Here is an 18,626-nt window from a genome sequence, read left to right as displayed (position 1 = left end):
AGAGGAGAGAGAGAGCAAGAGGCGAATGGAGCGCCATGCCCGGAGGAGGGGCAGAGCCGCGCTCGGAACGTTTGTATTAACTTGTACAAACTTCTCTAAGGTAAACAACAATGTAAAATACAAATTTATGCAGTGTGGTTCTTTGAAGATGTAAAGTTATCAAATTCATTGGAGAACATTATTCATATTGTAAGCATCTTGCTGACATCAACGTTTTTCTCATAATACGTGTACATAACCTCTCCACATAGTCCCATGTGTACATGGAGGATGAATGGTCCCTTCTTTCTTGTTAACAAAATTGATGAAAGGAGACCATATACATCCTCTCGTATACAAGAGGCAGTGATCAAAACCTTATTAAGATGGCACTGGACCCCAGTTAGACTCTCTCGTATTACAGGTCAAATGTCACCCAGAGCTTGGGAGATTACTTTTAAAAAGTAATAAATTACAGTTACAATTGCTTGACCAAAAAAGTAGTAGTTACAATTACAATTGCTCTGAAAGTAACTGATTACTTTACTTTTCCTCCAAAGTAATCGCTACAATTACATTTCAGTAATTTAAAAAAAAATGCCTACAAGGTGTTGGCCTTGGCTGCTGCCCATCCAAGTAGCCTAAAACAACATTAAAAATAAACACACACACACAGGAGGTAGTAGAATAATTTTTTTTTATCCATTCTCACGATGCTGCTCACTCAGAACTCAACAAAACCACATATTAGTTGCTAATTAAGATTGTACATCCAGTCAGCTTGAATGATGACTCACAAGTCCCCCCCCTTTTTTTTCCCCATAGTAAATTGTGGCATACTTCACCTGTTTGGGCAATTTGTCCTAGAAGCTTATAGGCGGCAAATGAACTTTGGAGCCTTTGCCTTCTAATGTGGTCTGATGACAGCAGGCCTTGTTCTTCCAAGAAGACTTCAGGGTTCTGTTGCACATGGTGGGTCCTGCCACCGAGAAGGGTTTTTGAACTAGATGTGTCTTTCAAGCCCCCAAATCCCCCATCACTACACATCTATTAATCACTTCCTCTTCAACCCAATAAGTTACTGCTAATGACTGTGCACTTTTTCCTGTAAGTTAAAATCACCTCATGGCTCATGCCTTTTCCGTGGCAAGTAGGAGGGGCAGGGGGTGGAAAAAGGAGAGTAGCACTATTTGCTCAAAGCAGCTGGGAAGAAGCAGGAGCAAACTTAAGGAAAACCGAGGGGGGCAGGGAGAGAGAGGAGCTGCACACCAAACCATTGAATGAGGAGAAACAAAACAGAGAGAAAGAAAGATGGGGAGGACAAGAAAAGGGGAAAGAGCAGGCCAAGTGAAGAGCTGAGGCAGAAAGAGAGAAAACTTTAGGGCAATTGTACTTAGGAAAACTCACAGTATCCAAGGGCTTGGGGGTAGGGAATTCACACCACAAGAAAATGTCCTGACTGGTCTGCTGATGCACTTTTAACCGTCTGATCTGCAGGCATCAGCAGGTGTAATTTTTGATGGCACAACAATTAACCTGATTAGCAGATGGAAATATTTAAGGCACAAACACAAGGGCAGTTTTTAAAAAGCTGGTAAATCTAGAGGTGTATCTTTCATCACTGATCTCTGGAAAAATATTCTCTAACACTTAAGCCCAAACAGCAATGCTATGGCACCATCCCAGTGATTTGTAGAGGCTGGGCTGTGACTCCACAACCATTTAAAATAGACAAAGGTCTACTTAAAGTCAGTTGCTCTAAAGTTACTTTCAGCTGAAAGTGCACACCTTGATCCTAAAGCTATAATCGGAAGAAAGACTCCTAGATCTTTTTTTACACATTCATAGGATAGTGGACCACAGTCAGGTCAGGATGCACCAGGGCTCAACCCTGGAAATTTCTTTTCTGAGGCCAAATCCTGGACACAGAACATGTTTATTATTATTATTTATATCCTACCATACAAAATGCTTGAAGCAAGTTGCAAACGTCATTAATCAGTTCTATTTAAAATAGGGAAGGACCATAAAGTGCAAAAATATTTTACAAAAATATGTAAAAAGGAATGCGTCTGAGTATTATAGAGTGTCTGCACCTCACTTGAGGTCAGCTACACATATTACATAGCAAAAGCATACGTCCTCCTCTGCTCTACATACTGCGGGAAGATATGATCAATCCTATTTCCCTGGCACAGGTACCTGCAACCATACATACGCATAGACATAAGTAGCCCTAAAATAAAGCAAAGTAGTTGCCTAGGGCAGTGAATTTAGGCATCACTAAAGATAACTGAGAAGGAAATAGGTCTAAAGCAAAGGCAGATCTCTTGCAAGATCCCACTGAAGTTAATGATATTTGTGCAGGAGAAGTTTGCAGTCATTTTCTAGGAGGAGATGGGAAGGGGGAGAGTTTTACATGAAAGGTTACGCCTCATTAAAGGGATCCATATTTTTCTTCAACTGGTTCTGACAGAAGTGAATGTAGTTTTCTTTCTCTCTCACTTCCTTTACCATTTTGTGCCATTCATTCATTCACCAAAATGAGCTTATTTTTTTCTGCTAATTTCTTTTAGCTGAGATCAAACCTGCACCCCCCCATCCAGTCCCAATGATCCTAGAGCCCAGCTGTTTCACCATTCTGTCTTGTGGCTCACCCCACTGTTCAGAACAGTTTTGCCTAAAATATAATAGGATATACATGGGTGCAATAGCACCAATTAATGATCTTTTAAAATTTACAAATAAAAATCTGAGCCTGCTTATGGAAAGCTTAGTATTGGATGAGGAACAAAACAACTGATAAGAAAAGCAAGTGTCCTGGTGAGGATACTTTTTTATTCTCAAGGCAAGTCTGGGGCATTTTGGGTGCATTCATGCCTTGTTGTGAGGAAATTACAGAGGCTTGTACTTTCAGCTATTTTACAGCCCGATCCATACTTAAGTGATTGAAGGTAATCCAATTTATTCTAAGTGGTGTTAAATTGACTCAGATCCTAGTATTCACTTAAAATGGGTTGCAGTTTGAGCTGTGGGCATCATTCTCTCATGAGGTTTAAAACTCTTCCTGCTTTATTGCTAGATGATAAAACGGCAGGATTTGATCCTTTAGAAATGCTGCTTGACGCTGCTCATCTAGCTCAATGGTAATGTCTTTTTTTCTTTTGGCGGTTTGTGCTTTTATGTTGCACATCTTGCCTGGGATCTTTGCCCAACATTGCACTCCCCACAATTACAAACATCCAAATGGAATGTAGACATCAGTGTCTAAGCGGGTTTTTGCCCCAGCACCAAGTATTATGCAAACTAAACAATTCTCGGGCTGTTCGCCACCAACAATGTCCTCCTTCCCTCACCCAGACAATAAAAAATGTAAGCTGTGGCCCATGAAGGACCCTGCTTCTGGTCTATAAAGGACCCCTCTTCTTCCCCTTAAAGGACCACGCTGCTGGCCCATAAAGGACCCCGCTGCTGGCCCACAAAGACCCACGCTTCTGCCCCATAAAGGACTCAGTTTCTGGCCCATAAAACACCCCGCTTCTGGTCCATGAAGGGCACCGCTTCTGGCCGATAAAGGACCCTGTTTCAGGCGCATAAAGGACCACACTTCTGGCCCATAAAAGACCCCGCTTTTGCTCACAACGGACCCTGCTTCTGGCCCATAAAGGACATCACTTCTGGCCCATAAAGGACCCGGTTTCTGGCCTTTGAAGGAAGCGGGTTTTTGCCCCAGCACAAAGTATGATACAAGCTAAACCATTCTAGGGCAGTTAGCCACCAACAATGTCCTCTTTCCCTCACACTGACAATAAAAAATGTAAGCTGTGGCCCATGAAGGACCCTGCTTCTGGTCCACGAAGGACCCTGCTTCTGGCCCATAAAGGACCGCGCTTCTGGCCCATAAAGGACCCAGTTTCTGGCCCATAAAGGACCCTGTTTCTGGCCCATAAAGGACCCTGTTTCTGGCCCATAAAGGACCCTGTTTCTGCCCCATAAAGGACCATGTTTCTGGCCCATAAAGGACCCCGCTTAAGGCCCATAAAAGACCCCGCTTCTCGCCTATGAAGGAAGTGGGTTTTTGTTTAGCACCAAGTATGATGCAAGCTAAACAATTCTGGGGCAGTTAGCCACCAACAATGTCCTCTTTCCCTCACCTTGACAATACAAAATGTTAGCTGTGGCCCATGAAGGTCCATGCTTCTGGTCCATAAAGGATCCAGCTTTTGGCCCATAAAGGACCCCGCTTTTGCTCACAAAGGACCCTGCTTCTGGCCCATGAAGGACATCACTTCTGGCCCATAAAGGACACAGTTTCTGGCCTTTGAAGGAAACAGGTTTTTGCCCAAGCACCAAGTATGATGCAAGCTAAACAATTCTCGGGCTGTTCGCCAGCACCAATGTCCTCCTTCCCTCATCCAGATAATAAAAAATGTAAGCTGTGGCCCATGAAGGACCCTGCTTCTGGTCTATAAAGGACCCCTCTTCTTCCCCTTAAAGGACCCCGCTGCTGGCCCATAAAAGACCCCACTGCTGGCCCATAAAGGACCCTGTTTCTGGCCTATGATGGAAGCGGGTTTTTGCTTAGCACCAAGTATGATGAAAGCTAAACAATTCTGGGGCAGTTAGCCACCAACAATGTCCTCTTTCCCTCACCCTGACAATACAAAATATAAGCTGTGGCCCATGAAGGACCCTGCTTCTGGTGCATAAAGGATCCAGTTTCTGGCCCATAAAGGACCCCGCCTCTGGCCTATACCCTGCTTCTTCGCCTTAAAGGACCCTGCTGCTGGCCCATAAAGGACCCCGCTGGTGGCCCATAAAGGACCATGCTTCTGGCCATAAAGGACCCCGCTTTTGCTCACAGCGGACCCTGCTTCTGGCCCATAAAGGACACCACTTCTGGCCCATAAAGGACCCAGTTTCTGGCCTTTGAAGGAAGCGGGTTTTTCCCCAGCACGAAGTATGATGCAAGCTAAACCATTCTAGGGCAGTTAGCCACCAACAATGTCCTCTTTCCCTCACACTGACAATAAAAAATGTAAGCTGTGGCCCATAAACGACCCTGCTTCTGGTCCATGAAGGACCCTGATTCCGGCGCATAAAGGACCCCGTTTCTGGCCCATAAAGGACCCTGTTTCTGGCCTATGAAGGAAGCGGGTTTTTGCCCAAGCACCAAGTATGATGCAAGCTAAACAATTCTGGGGCAGTTATCCACCAACAACATCCCCTTTGCCTCTTCGTGACAATAAAAGATGTAAGTTGTTCTCCATGAAGGACCCTGCTTCTGGCCCATAAAGGACCCCTTTTCTGGCCCATAAAGGATCCTGTTTCGGGACTATGAAGGAAGTGGGGTTTTGCCCCAGCACCAAGTATGATGCAAGCTAAACCATTGTGGGGCAGTTAGCCACCAACAACGTCTTCCTTTCCTCTCCCTGACAATAAAAGATGTAAGCTGTGGCCCATAAAGGAGCCTGCTTCTGGTCCATGAAGGACCCTGCTTCTGGCCCATAAAGGAACGCGCTTCTGGTCCATAAAGGACCCCGCTTCTGGCCCATAAAGGACCCCGCTTCTGGTCTATGAAGGAAGCGGGTTTTTGCCACAGCACCAAGTATGATGCAAGCTAAACAATTCTGGGGCAGTTAGCCACTAACAATGACCTCTTTCCCTCACCCAGACAATAAAAAATGTAACCTGTGGTCCATGAAGGACCCTGCTTCAGGTCTATAAATGATCCCTCTTCTTCCCCTTAAAGGACCCCGCTGCTGGCCCATAAAGCACCCCGCTTTTGCCAACAAAGGACCCTGCTTCTGGCCCATAAAGGACTGCTCCCTGCATTTCTGGCTGATTTCCACCTGCCCTGGAAGGGCAGGGCCCTGTCTCTCTCCAGCTACAAAAGCAGCAACTGCTGAAGGGGCCAGAGACCATCTACCTGTGTGAGTTTCTGCAAGACCTGCTCCCTGCATTTCTGGCTGATTTCCACCTGGCCTGGAAGGGCGGGGCCCTGTCTCTCTCCAGCTACAAAAGCAGCAACTGCTGAAGGGGCCAGAGACCGTGTGTGTGTATGTGTGCGTAAACCTGCTGCTCGGGATGTCTATAGACTACTTGGGTTTTGTTTTGTATTATATGTTATATTTTACTCTATGTTATATTTTAGTCTATGTACGCCGCCTAGAGTGGCCGTTAATTCGGCCAGATAGGCGGCCTAGAAATAAAATTTTATTATTATTTTATTATTATTATTATCACTTCTGGCACATAAAGGACCCAGTTTCTAGACTTTGAAGGAAACAGGTTTTTGCCCAGCACCAAGTATGATGCAAGCTAAACAATTCTGGTGCTGTTAGCCACCAACAATGTCCTCTTTCCCTCACCCAGACAATAAAAAATGTAACCTGTGGTCCATGAAGGACACGGCTTCTGGCCCATAAAAGACCTCACTTCTGGCCCATAAAGGACCCTGCTTCTAGCCCATAAAGGACCCAGTATCTGGCCTATGAAGGAAGCGGGTTTTTGCCCCAGCACCAAGTATGATGCAAACTAAACCATTCTGGGGCAGTTAGCCACCAACAATGTGCACTTTCCCTCACCCTGACAAGAAAAAATGTAAGCTGTGGCTCATGAAGGACCATGCTTCTGGTCCATGAAGGACCCCGCTTCTGGCCCATAAAGGACCCAGTTTCTCGCCAATAAAGAACCCTGCTTCTGGCCTATGAAGGAAGCTGGTTTTTGCCCAAGCACCAAGTATGATGCAAGCTAAACAATTCTGGTGCAGTTAGCCACCAACAATGACCTCTTTCCCTCACCCTGACAATAAAAAAAAAAAACCTGAGGTCAATGAAGGACCCCGCTTCTGTCCCATAAAGGACCTCCCTTCTCGCCCATAAAGGACCCCGCTTCTGGCCCATAAAGGACTCCGCTTCGGGCTTATGAAGGAAGAGGGTTTTTGCCCCAGCACCAAGTATGATGCAAGCTAAACCATGGTTGTGCAGCTATCCACCAACAACATCCTCTTTGCCTCATCCTGACAATAAAGAAAGTAAGCTGTGCCCCTTGAAGGACCCTGCCTCTGGTCCATGAAGGACTCCAATTCTGGCCCATAAAGGATCTCGCTTCTGGCCCATAAAGAACCCTGCTTCTGGCCCATAAAGCACCCTGCTTCTGGCCTATGATGGAAGAGGGTTTTTGCTTAGCACCAAGCATGATGAAAGCTAAACAATTCTGGGGCAGTTAGCCACCAACAATGTCCTCTTTCCCTCACCCTGACAATACAAAACGTAAGCTGTGGCCTATAAAGGACGCTGCTTCTGGTCCATGAAGGACCCCGCTTCTGGCCCATAAAGGGACCCCGTTTCTGGAACATAAAGGACCCTGTTTCTGGCCTATGAAGGAAGCGGGTTTTTGCTTAGCACCAAGTATGATGCAAGCTAAACAATTCTGGGGCAGTTAGCCACCAACAATGTCCTCTGTCCCTCACACTGAAAAAACAAAATGTAAGCTGTGGCCCATGAAGGACCCTGTTACTGGCCCATAAAACACCCCGCTTCTGGCCCATGAAGGACCATGTTTCTCGCCCATAAAACACCCCGCTTCTGGCCCATAAAGGACCCCGCTGCTGGCCCATAAAGGACCCTGTTTCTGGACTATGAAGGAAGCGGGTTTTTGCCCCAGCACCAAGTATGATGCAAGCTAAACCATTCTAGGGCAGTTAGCGACCAACAATGTCCTATTTCCCTCACACTGACAATAAAAAATATAAGCTGTGGCCCATAAAGGACCCTGCTTCTGGTCCATGAAGGACCCCGCTTCTATCCTATAAAGGACCCCCTTTCTGGCCTATGAAGGAAGCGGGTTTCTGACCCAGCACCAAGTATGATGCAAAATAAACCATTCTGGAGCAGATAGCCACCAACAATGCCCTCTTTCCCTCACCCTGACAATAAAAAATGTAACCATTGGCCCATGAAGGATCCTGCTTCTGGTCCATGAAGGACCCTGCTTGTGGTCCATGACGGACCCCGCTTCATGCCCATAAAGGACCTCGTTTCTAGCCTTTGAAGGAAGCGGGTTTTTGCCCCAGCACAAAGTATGATGCAAGCTAAACCATTCTAGGGCACTTAGCCACCAACAACGTTCTATTTCCCTCACACTGACAATAGAAAATGTAAGCTGTTGCCCATAAAGGACCCTGCTTCTCGTCCATGAAGGACCGCGCTTCCGGCCCATAAAGGACCCCATTTCTGGCCCATAAAGGACCCTATTTCTAGCCCATAAAGGATCCTGTTTCTGGCCTATGAAGGAAGCGGGGTTTTGCCCAAGCACCAAGTATGATTCAAGCTAAACAATTCTGGGGCAGTTAGCAATCAACAATGTCCTCTTTCCCTCACCCTGACAATACAAAATGTAAGCTGTGGCCCATGAAGGACCCTGTTTCTGGTCCACGAAGGACCCTGCTTCAGGCCCATAAAGGACCGCGCTTCTAGCCCATAAAGGACCGCGCTTCTGGCTCATAAAGGACCCTGTTTCTGGCCCATAAAGGATCCTATTTCTGGCCCATAAAGGACCCCGCTTCTGGCCCATAAAGGACCCCACTTCTGGCCCATAAAGGACCCTATTTCTGGACTATGAAGGAAGTGGGTTTTTGTCCGAGCACCAAGTATGATGCCAGCTAAACCATTGTGGGGCAGTTAGCCACCAATAACGTCTTCCTTTCCTCACCCTGACAATAAAAAATGTAAGCTGCGGCCCATGAAGGACCCTGCTTCTGGCTCATAAAGACCCGCGCTTCTGGCCCATAAAGGACCCAGTTTCTAGCCCATAAAACACCCCGCTTCTGGTCCATGAAGGACCCCGCTTCTGGCCCATAAAGGACCCTGTTTCAAGCCCATAAAGGACCCAGCTTCTGGCCCATAAAGAACCCAGTTTCTGGCCTAAGAAGGAAGCGGATTTTTGCCCCAGCACCAAGTATGATGCAAGCTAAACAATTCTGGTGCAGTTAGCCACCAACAATGTCCTCCTTCCCTCACCCAGTCAATAAAAAATGTAACCTGTGGTCCATGAAGGACCCTGCTTCTGGTCTATAAAGGACCCCGCTTCTACCCCTTAAAGGACCCCGCTGCTGGCCCATAAAGAACCCCGCTGCTGGCCCATAAAGGACCCAGTTTCTGGCCCATAAAGGACCCAGTTTCTGGCCCATAAAGGACCCTGCTTCTGGCCCATAAAAGAGCCAGTTTTTGGCCTATGAAGGAAGCGGGGTTTTGCCCAAGCACCAAGTATGATGCAAGCTAAACAATTCTGGGGCAGTTAGCAATCAACAATGTCCTCTTTCCCTCACCCTGACAATACAAAATGTAAGCTGTGGCCCATGAAGGACCCTGTTTCTGGTCCACGAAGGACCCTGCTTCAGGCCCATAAAGGACCGCGCTTCTAGCCCATAAAGGACCGCGCTTCTGGCCCATAAAGGACCCTGCTTCTGGCCCATAAAGGACCCTGCTTCTGGCCCATAAAGGACCCCACTTCTGGCCCATAAAGGACCCTATTTCTGGACTATGAAGGAAGTGGGTTTATGCCCCAGCACCAAGTATGATGCAAGCTAAACAATTCTGGGGCAGTTAGCCACCAACAATGTCCTCCTTCCCTCACCCAGTCAATAAAAAATGTAACCTGTGGTCCATGAAGGACCCTGCTTCTGGTCTATAAAGGACCCCGCTTCTACCCCTTAAAGGACCCCGCTCCTGGCCCATAAAGAACCCCGCTGCTGGCCCATAAAGGACCCCGCTGCTGGCCCATAAAGGACCATGCTTCTGGCCCATAAAGGACCCCGCTTTTGCTCACAAAGGACCCTGCTTCTGGCCCATAAAGGACATCACTTCTGGCCCATAAAGGACCCAGTTCCTAGCCTTTGAAGGAAGCGGGTTTTTGCCCCAGCACGAAGTATGATGCAAGCTAAACCATTCTAGGGCAGTTAGCCACCAACAATGTCCTCTTTCCCTCACCATGTCAATAAAAAATGTAAACTGTGGCCCATAAAGGACCCTGCTTCCGACCCATAAAAGACCCCGCTTCCGACCCATAAAGGACCCTGTTTCTGGCCTATGAAGGAAGCGGGTTTTTGCCCAAGCTCCAAGTATGATGCAAGCGAAACAATTCTGAAGCAGTTAGCAATCAAGAATGTCCTCTTTCCCTCACCCTGACAATACAATATGTAAGCTGTGGTCCATGAAGGACCCTTCTTCTGGTCCACGAAGGACCCTGCTTCTGGACCACGAAGGACCGCGCTTCTGGCCCAAAAAGGACCGCGCTTCTGGCCCATAAAGGACCGCGCTTCTGGCCCATAAAGGACTCAGTTTCTGGCCCATAAAGGACCCTGCTTGTGGCCCATAAAAGAGCCAGTTTCTGGCCTATGAAGGAAGCGGGTTTTTGCCCAAGCACCAAGTATGCTGCAAGCTAAACAATTCTGGGGCAGTTAGCCACCAACAATGTCCTCTGTCCCTCACACTGACAAAACAAAATGTAAGCTGTGGCCCATGAAGGACCCTGTTTCTGGCCCATAAAACACCCCACTTCTGGCCCAAGAAGGACCCTTTTTCTGGCCCATAAAATACCCCGCTTCTGGACCATAAAAGACCCCGCTGCTGGCCCATAAAGGACCCTGTTTCTGGACTATAAAGGAAGCGGGTTTTTGTCCCAGCACCAAGTATAATGCAAGCTAAACCATTCTAGGGCAGTTAGCCACCAACAATGTCCTATTTCCCTCACACTGACAATAAAAAATATAAGCTGTGGCCCATAAAGGACCCTGCTTCTGGTCCATGAAGGACCCTGCTTGTGGTCCATGATGGCCCCCCTTCTTGCCCATAAAGGACCCCGCTGCTGGCCCACAAAGGACCCCGCTGCTGCCCCATAAAGGACCCAGCTGCTGGCCCATAAAGGACCCTGTTTCTGGACTATGAAGGAAGGAGGTTCTTTCCTCAGCACCAAGTATGCTATAAGCTAAACCATTGTGGGGCACTTAGCCACCAACAATGTCCTCTTTCCCTCACCCTGACAATAAAAGATGTAAGCTCTGGTCCATGAAGGACCCTGCTTCTGGTCTATGAATGACCCTACTTCTGGCCTATAAAAGGACCCTGCTTCTGGCCCATAAAGGACATCACATCTGGCCCATAAAGGACCCAGTTTCTGGCCTTTGAAGGAAGCGGGTTTTTGCCCCAGCACGAAGTATAATGCAAGCTGAACCATTCAAGCGCAGTTAGCCACCAACAATGTCCTCTTTCCCTCACCGTGACAATAAAAAATGTAAGCTGTGGCCCATAAAGGACCCTGCTTCTGTTCCATGAAGGACCCCACTTCCGGCCCATAATGGACCCCGTTTCTGGCCCATAAAGGACCCTGTTTCTGACCTATGAAGGAAGCGGGTTTTTGCCCAAGCACCAAGTATGATGCAAGCTAAACAATTCTGGGGCAGTTAGCAATCAACAATGTCCTCTTTCCCTCACCCTGACAATACAAAATGTAACCTTAGGCCCATGAATGAGCCTGCTTCTGGCCCATAAAGGACCGCACTTCTGGCAAATAAAGGAGCCAGTTTCTGGCCCATAAAGGATCCAGTTTCTGGCCCAAAAAGGACCCTGCTTCTGGCCCATAAAAGAGCCAGGTTCTGGCCTATGAAGGAAGCGGGTTTTTGCCCCAGCACCAAGTCTGATGCAAGCTAAACAATTCTGGGGTAGTTAGCCACCAACAATGTCCTTATTCCCTCACCCAGACAATACAAAATGTAAGCTGTGGTCCATGAGGGACCCTGCTTCTGGTCCACGAAGGACCCTGCTTCTGGCCCAGAAAGGACCGCGCTTCTGGCCCATAAAGGACCGAGCTTCTGGCTCATAAAGGACCCTGTTTCTGGCCCATAAAGGACCCTGCTTCTGGCCCATAAAGGACCTTATTTCTGGATTATGAAAGAAGTGGGTTTTTGCCCCAGCACCAAGTATGATACAAGCTAAACCATTGTGGGGTAGTTTGCCACCAATAACGTCATCCTTTCCTCACCCTGACAATAAAAGATGTAAGCTGTGGCCCATAAAGGACCCTGCTTCTGGACCATAAAGACCCGCGCTTCTGGCCCATAAAGAACCCAGTTTCTAGCCCATAAAACACCCCGCTTCTGGTCCATGAAGGACCCCGCTTCTGGCCCATAAACGACCCTGTTTCAGGCCCATAAAGGACCCCGCTTCTGCCCATAAAGAACCCAGTTTCTGGCCTATGAAGGAAGCGGGTTTTTGCCCCAGCAACAAGTATGATGCATGCTAAATAATTCTGGTGCAGTTAGCCACGAACAATGTCCTCCTTCCCTAACCCAGACAATAAAAAACTGTAACCTGTGGTCCATGAAGGACCCTGCTTCTGGTCTATAAAGGAACCCGCTGCTGGCCCATAAACAACCCCGCTGCTGGCCCATAAAGGACCATGCTTCTGGCCCATAAAGGACCCCGCTTTTGCTCACAAAGGACCCTGCTTCTGGCCAATAAAGGACATCACTTCTGGCCCATAAAGGACCAAGTTTCTGGCCTTTGAAGGAAGCGGATTTTTGCCCCTGCACGAAGCATGATGCAAGCTAAACCATTTTAGGGCAGTTAGCCACCAACAATGTCCTGTTTCCCTCACCATGACAAGAAAAAATGCAAGCTGTAGCCCATAAAGGACCCTGCTTCCGACCCATAAAGGACCCCGCTTCCGATCCATAAAGGACCCCATTTCTGGCCCATAAAGGACCCTGTTTCTGGCCTATGAAGGAAGCGGGTTTTTGCCCAAGCATCAAGTATGATGCAAGCTAAACAATTCTGAGGCAGTTAGCAATCAACAATGTCCTCTTTCCCTCACGCTGACAATACAAAATGTAACCTGTGGCCCATGAAGGACCCTGTTTCTGGTCCACGAAGTACCCTGCTTCTGGCCCATAAAGGACCGCGCTTCTGGCCCATAAAGGACCCAGTTTCTGGCCCATAAAGGACGCAGTTTCTGTCCCACAAAGGACCCTGCTTCTGGCCCATAAAAGAGCCAGTTTCTGGCCTATGAAGGAAGCGGGTTTTTGCCCAAGCACCAAGTATGATGCAAGCTAAACAATTCTGGGTCAGTTAGCCACCAACAATGTCCTATTTCCCTTACCCTGACAATAAAAAATGTAAGCTGCGGCCCATAAAGGACCCAGCTTCTGGTCCATGAAGGACATCACTTCTGGCCCATAAAGGACCCAGTTTCTGGCCTTTGAAGGAAGCGGATTTTTGCACCAACACGAAGTATGATGCAAGCTAAACCATTCTAGGGCACATAGCCACCAACAATGTCCTATTTCCCTCACACTGAGAATAAAAAATGTAAGCTGTGGCCCATAAAGGACCCTGCTCTGGTCCATGAAGGACCCCGCTTCCGGCCCATAAAGGACCCCGTTTCTGGCTCATAAAGGACCCTGTTTCTGGCCTATGAAGGAAGCGGGTTTTTGCCCAAGCACCAAGTATGATGCAACCTAAACAATTCTGGGGCAGTTAGCAATCAACAATGTCCTCTTTCCCTCACCCTGACAATACAAAATGTAAGCTGTGGCCAATAAAGGACCCTGCTTCTGGTCCACGAAGGACCGCGCTTCTGGCCCATAAAGGACCGCGCTTCTGGCCCATAAAGGACCGCGCTTCTGGCCCATAAAGGACCGCGCTTCTGGCCCATAAAGGACCGCGCTTCTGGCCCATAAAGGACCCCGCTGCTGGCCCATAAAGGACCCCGCTGCTGGCCCATAAAGGACCATGCTTCTGGTCCATGAAGGATCCAGCTTTTCGCCCATAAAGGACCCCGCTTTTGCTCACAAGGACCCTGCTCCTGGCCCATAAAGGACATCACTTCTGGCCCATAAAGACCCAGTTTCTGGCCCTTGAAGGAAACAGGATTTTGCCCAAGAACCAAGTATGATGCAAGCTAAACAATTCTCGGGCTGTTCGCCAACACCAATGTCCTCCTTCCCTCACCCAGACAATAAAAAATGTAAGCTGTGGCCCATGAAGGACCCTGCTTCTGGTCTATAAAGGACCAACATTTTTCCCCTTAAAGGACCCCGCTGCTGGCCCATAAAGGACCCCGCTGCTGGCCCATAAAGGACCGCGCTGCTGGCCCATAAAGGACCCCGCTGCTGGCCCATAAAGGACCCCGCTGCTGGCCCATAAAGGACACCGCTTTTGCTTACAACGGACACTGCTTCTGGCCCATAAAGGACATCACTTCTGGCCCATTAAGGACCCAGTTTCTGCCCTTTGAAGGAAGCGGGTTTTTGCCCCAGCACCAAGTATGATGCAAGCTAAACCATTCTAGGGCAGTTAGCCACCAACAATGTCCTATTTCCCTCACACTGGCAATAAAAAGTGTAAGCTGTGGCCCATAAAGGACCCTGCTTCTGGTCCATGAAGGACCCCGCTTCCGGCCCATAAAGGACCCCGTTTCTGGCTCATAAAGGACCCTGTTTCTGGCCCATGAAGGACCCTGTTTCTGACCTATGAAGGAAGCGGGTTTTTGCCCAAGCACCAAGTATGATGCAAGCTAAACAATTCTGGGGCAGTTAGCAATCAACAATGTCCTCTTTCCCTCACCCTGAGAATACAAAATGTAAGCTGTGGCCCATGAAGGACCCTGCTTCTGGTCCACGAAGGACCCTGCTTTAGGCCCACAAAGGACCGCGCTTCTGGCCCATAAAGGACTGCGCTTCTGGCCCATAAACGACCCCGCTTCTGGCCCATAAAGAACCCACTTTCTGGCCTATGAAGGAAGTGGGTTTTCGCCCCAGCACCAAGTATGATGCAAGCTAAACAATTCTGGTGCAGTTAGCCACCAACAATGTCCTCCTTCCCTCACCCAGACAATAAAAAATGTAACCTGTGGTCCATGAAGGACCCTGCTTCTGGTCTATAAAGGACCAGGCTTCTTCCCCTTAAAGGACCCCGCTGCTGGCTCATAAAGGACCATGCTTCTGGCCCATAAAGGACCCTGTTTTTGCTCACAAAGGAACCTGCTTCTGGCCCATAAAGGACATCACTTCTGGCCCATAAAGGACCCAGTTTCTGGCCTTTGAAGGAAGCGGGTTTTTGCCCCAGCACAAAGTATGATGCAAGCTAAACCATTCTAGGGCAGTTAGCCACCAACAATGTCCTCTATCCCTCACCCTGACAATACAAAATGTAAGCTGTGGCCCATAAAGGACCCTGCTTCCGACCCATAAAGGACCCCGCTTCCGACCCACAAAGGACCCCGCTTCCGACCCATAAAGGATCCTGTTTCTGGCCTATGAAGGAAGCGGATTTTTGCCCAAGCACCAAGTATGATGCAAGCTAAACAATTCTGAGGCAGTTAGCAATCAACAATGTCCTCTTTCCCTCACCCTGACAATACAAAATGTAACCTGTGGCCCATGAAGGACCCTGCTTCTGGTCCACGAAGGACCGCGCTTCTGGCCCATAAAGGAGCCACTTTCTGGCCCATAAAGGACCCAGTTTCTGGCCCATAAAGGACCCAGTTTCTGGCCCATAAAGGACCCAGTTTCTGTCCCACAAAGGACCCTGCTTCTGGCCCATAAAAGAGCCAGTTTCTGGCCTATGAAGGAAGCGGGTTTTTGCCCAAGCACCAAGTATGATGCAAGCTAAACAATTCTGGGTCAGTTAGCCACCAACAATGTCCTATTTCCCTTACCCTGACAATAAAAAATGTAAGCTGCGGCCCATAAAGGACCCAGCTTCTGGTCCATGAAGGACATCACTTCTGGCCCATAAAGGACCCAGTTTCTGGCCTTTGAAGGAAGCGGATTTTTGCCCCAACACGAAGTATGATGCAAGCTAAACCATTCTAGGGCACTTAGCCACCAACAATGTCCTATTTCCCTCACACTGAGAATAAAAAATGTAAGCTGTGGCCCATAAAGGACCCTGCTCTGGTCCATGAAGGACCCCGCTTCCGGCCCATAAAGGACCCCGTTTCTGGCTCATAAAGGCCCCTGTTTCTGGACTATGAAGGAAGCGGGTTTTTGCCCAAGCACCAAGTATGATGCAACCTAAACAATTCTGGGGCACTTAGCAATCAACAATGTCCTCTTTCCCTCACCCTGACAATACAAAATGTAAGCTGTGGCCAATAAAGGACCCTGCTTCTGGTCCACGAAGGACCGCGCTTCTGGCCCATAAAGGACCGCGCTTCTGGCCCATAAAGGACCGCGCTTCTGGCCCATAAAGGACCGCGCTTCTGGCCCATAAAGGACCGCGCTTCTGGCCCATAAAGGACCGCGCTTCTGGCCCATAATGAGCCCTGCTTCTGGCCCATAAAGGACCCCGCTGCTGGCCCATAAAGGACCATGCTTCTGGTCCATGAAGGATCCAGCTTTTGGCCCATAAAGGACCCCGCTTTTGCTCACAAGGACCCTGCTTCTGGCCCATAAAGGACATCACTTCTGGCCCATAAAGACCCAGTTTCTGGCCTTTGAAGGAAACAGGATTTTGCCCAACAACCAAGTATGATGCAAGCTAAACAATTCTCGGGCTGTTCGCCAACACCAATGTCCTCCTTCCCTCACCCAGACAATAAAAAATGTAAGCTGTGGCCCATGAAGGACCCTGCTTCTGGTCTATAAAGGACCCCTCTTTTTCCCCTTAAAGGACCCCGCTGCTGGCCCATAAAGGACCCCGCTGCTGGCCCATAAAGGACCCCGCTGCTGGCCCATAAAGGACCCCGCTGCTGGCCCATAAAGGACATCACTTCTGGCCCATAAAGGACCCAGTTTCTGGCCTTTGAAGGAAACGGGTTTTTGCCCCAGCACCAAGTATGATGCAAGCTAAACCATTCTAGGGCAGTTAGCCACCAACAATGTCCTATTTCCCTCACACTGGGAATAAAAAATGTAAGCTGTGGCCCATAAAGGACCCTGCTTCTGGTCCATGAAGGACCCCGCTTCCGGCCCATAAAGGACCCCGTTTCTGGCTCATAAAGGACCCTGTTTCTGGCCCATAAAGGACCCTGTTTCTGACCTATGAAGGAAGCGGGTTTTTGCCCAAGCACCAAGTATGATGCAAGCTAAACAATTCTGGGGCAGTTAGCAATCAACAATGTCCTCTTTCCCTCACCCTGAGAATACAAAATGTAAGCTGTGGCGCATGAAGGACCCTGCTTCTGGTCCACGAAGGACCCCGCTTCTGGCCCATAAAGGACCCTATTTCTGGACTATGAAGGAAGTGGGTTTTTGCCCCAGCACCAAGTATGATGCAAGCTAAACCATTGTGGGGCAGTTAGCCACCAATAACGTCTTCCTTTCCTCAACCTGACAATAAAAGATGTAAGCTGGGGCCCATAAAGGACCCTGCTTCTGGCCCATAAAGACCCGCGCTTCTGGCCCAAAAAGGACCCAGTTTCTGGCAAATAAAACACCCCGCTTCTGGTCCATGAAGGACCCCGCTTCTGGCCCATAAAGGACCCTGTTTCAGGCCCACAAAGGACCCCGCTTCTGGCCCATAAATAACCCAGTTTCTGGCCTATGAAGGAAGCGGGTTTTTGCCCCAGCAGCAAGTATGATGCAAGCTAAACAATTCTGAGGCAGTTAGCAATCAACAATGTCCTCTTTCCCTCACGCTGACAATACAAAATGTAACCTGTGGCCCATGAAGGACCCTGCTTCTGGTCCACGAAGGACCCTGCTTCTGGCCCATAAACGACCGCGCTTCTGGCCCATAAAGGACCCAGTTTCTGGCCCATAAAGGACACAGTTTCTGTCCCACAAAGGACCCTGCTTCTGGCCCATAAAAGAGCCAGTTTCTGGCCTATGAAGGAAGCGGGTTTTTGCCCAAGCACCAAGTATGATGCACGCTAAACAATTCTGGGTCAGTTAGCCACCAACAATGTCCTATTTCCCTTACCCTGACAATAAAAAATGTAAGCTGCGGCCCATAAATGACCCTGCTCTGGTCCATGAAGGACCCCGCTTCCGGTCCATGAAGGACATCACTTCTGGCCCATAAAGGACCCAGTTTCTGGCCTTTGAAGGAAGCGGATTTTTGCCCCAACACGAAGTATGATGCAAGCTAAACCATTCTAGGGCACTTAGCCACCAACAATGTCCTATTTCCCTCACACTGAGAATAAAAAATGTAAGCTGTGGCCCATAAAGGACCCTGCTCTGGTCCATGAAGGACCCCGCTTCCGGCCCATAAAGGACCCCGTTTCTGGCTCATAAAGGACCCTGTTTCTGGCCTATGAAGGAAGCGGGTTTTTGCCCAAGCACCAAGTATGATGCAACCTAAACAATTCTGGGGCACTTAGCAATCAACAATGTCCTCTTTCCCTCACCCTGACAATACAAAATGTAAGCTGTGGCCAATAAAGGACCCTGCTTCTGGTCCACGAAGGACCGCGCTTCTGGCCCATAAAGGACCGCGCTTCTGGCCCATAAAGGACCGGGCTTCTGGCCCATAAAGGACCGGGCCTCTGGCCCATAAAGGACCGCGCTTCTGGCCCATAAAGGACCGCGCTTCTGGCCCATAAAGGACCGCGCTTCTGGCCCATAACGAGCCCTGCTTCTGGCCCATAAAGGACCCCGCTGCTGGCCCATAAAGGACCATGCTTCTGGTCCATGAAGGATC

This window comes from Rhineura floridana, chromosome 13, assembly GCF_030035675.1.
Source record: "Rhineura floridana isolate rRhiFlo1 chromosome 13, rRhiFlo1.hap2, whole genome shotgun sequence".
NCBI lineage: Eukaryota > Metazoa > Chordata > Lepidosauria > Squamata > Rhineuridae > Rhineura > Rhineura floridana.
This window is presented reverse-complemented; position numbering follows the sequence as displayed.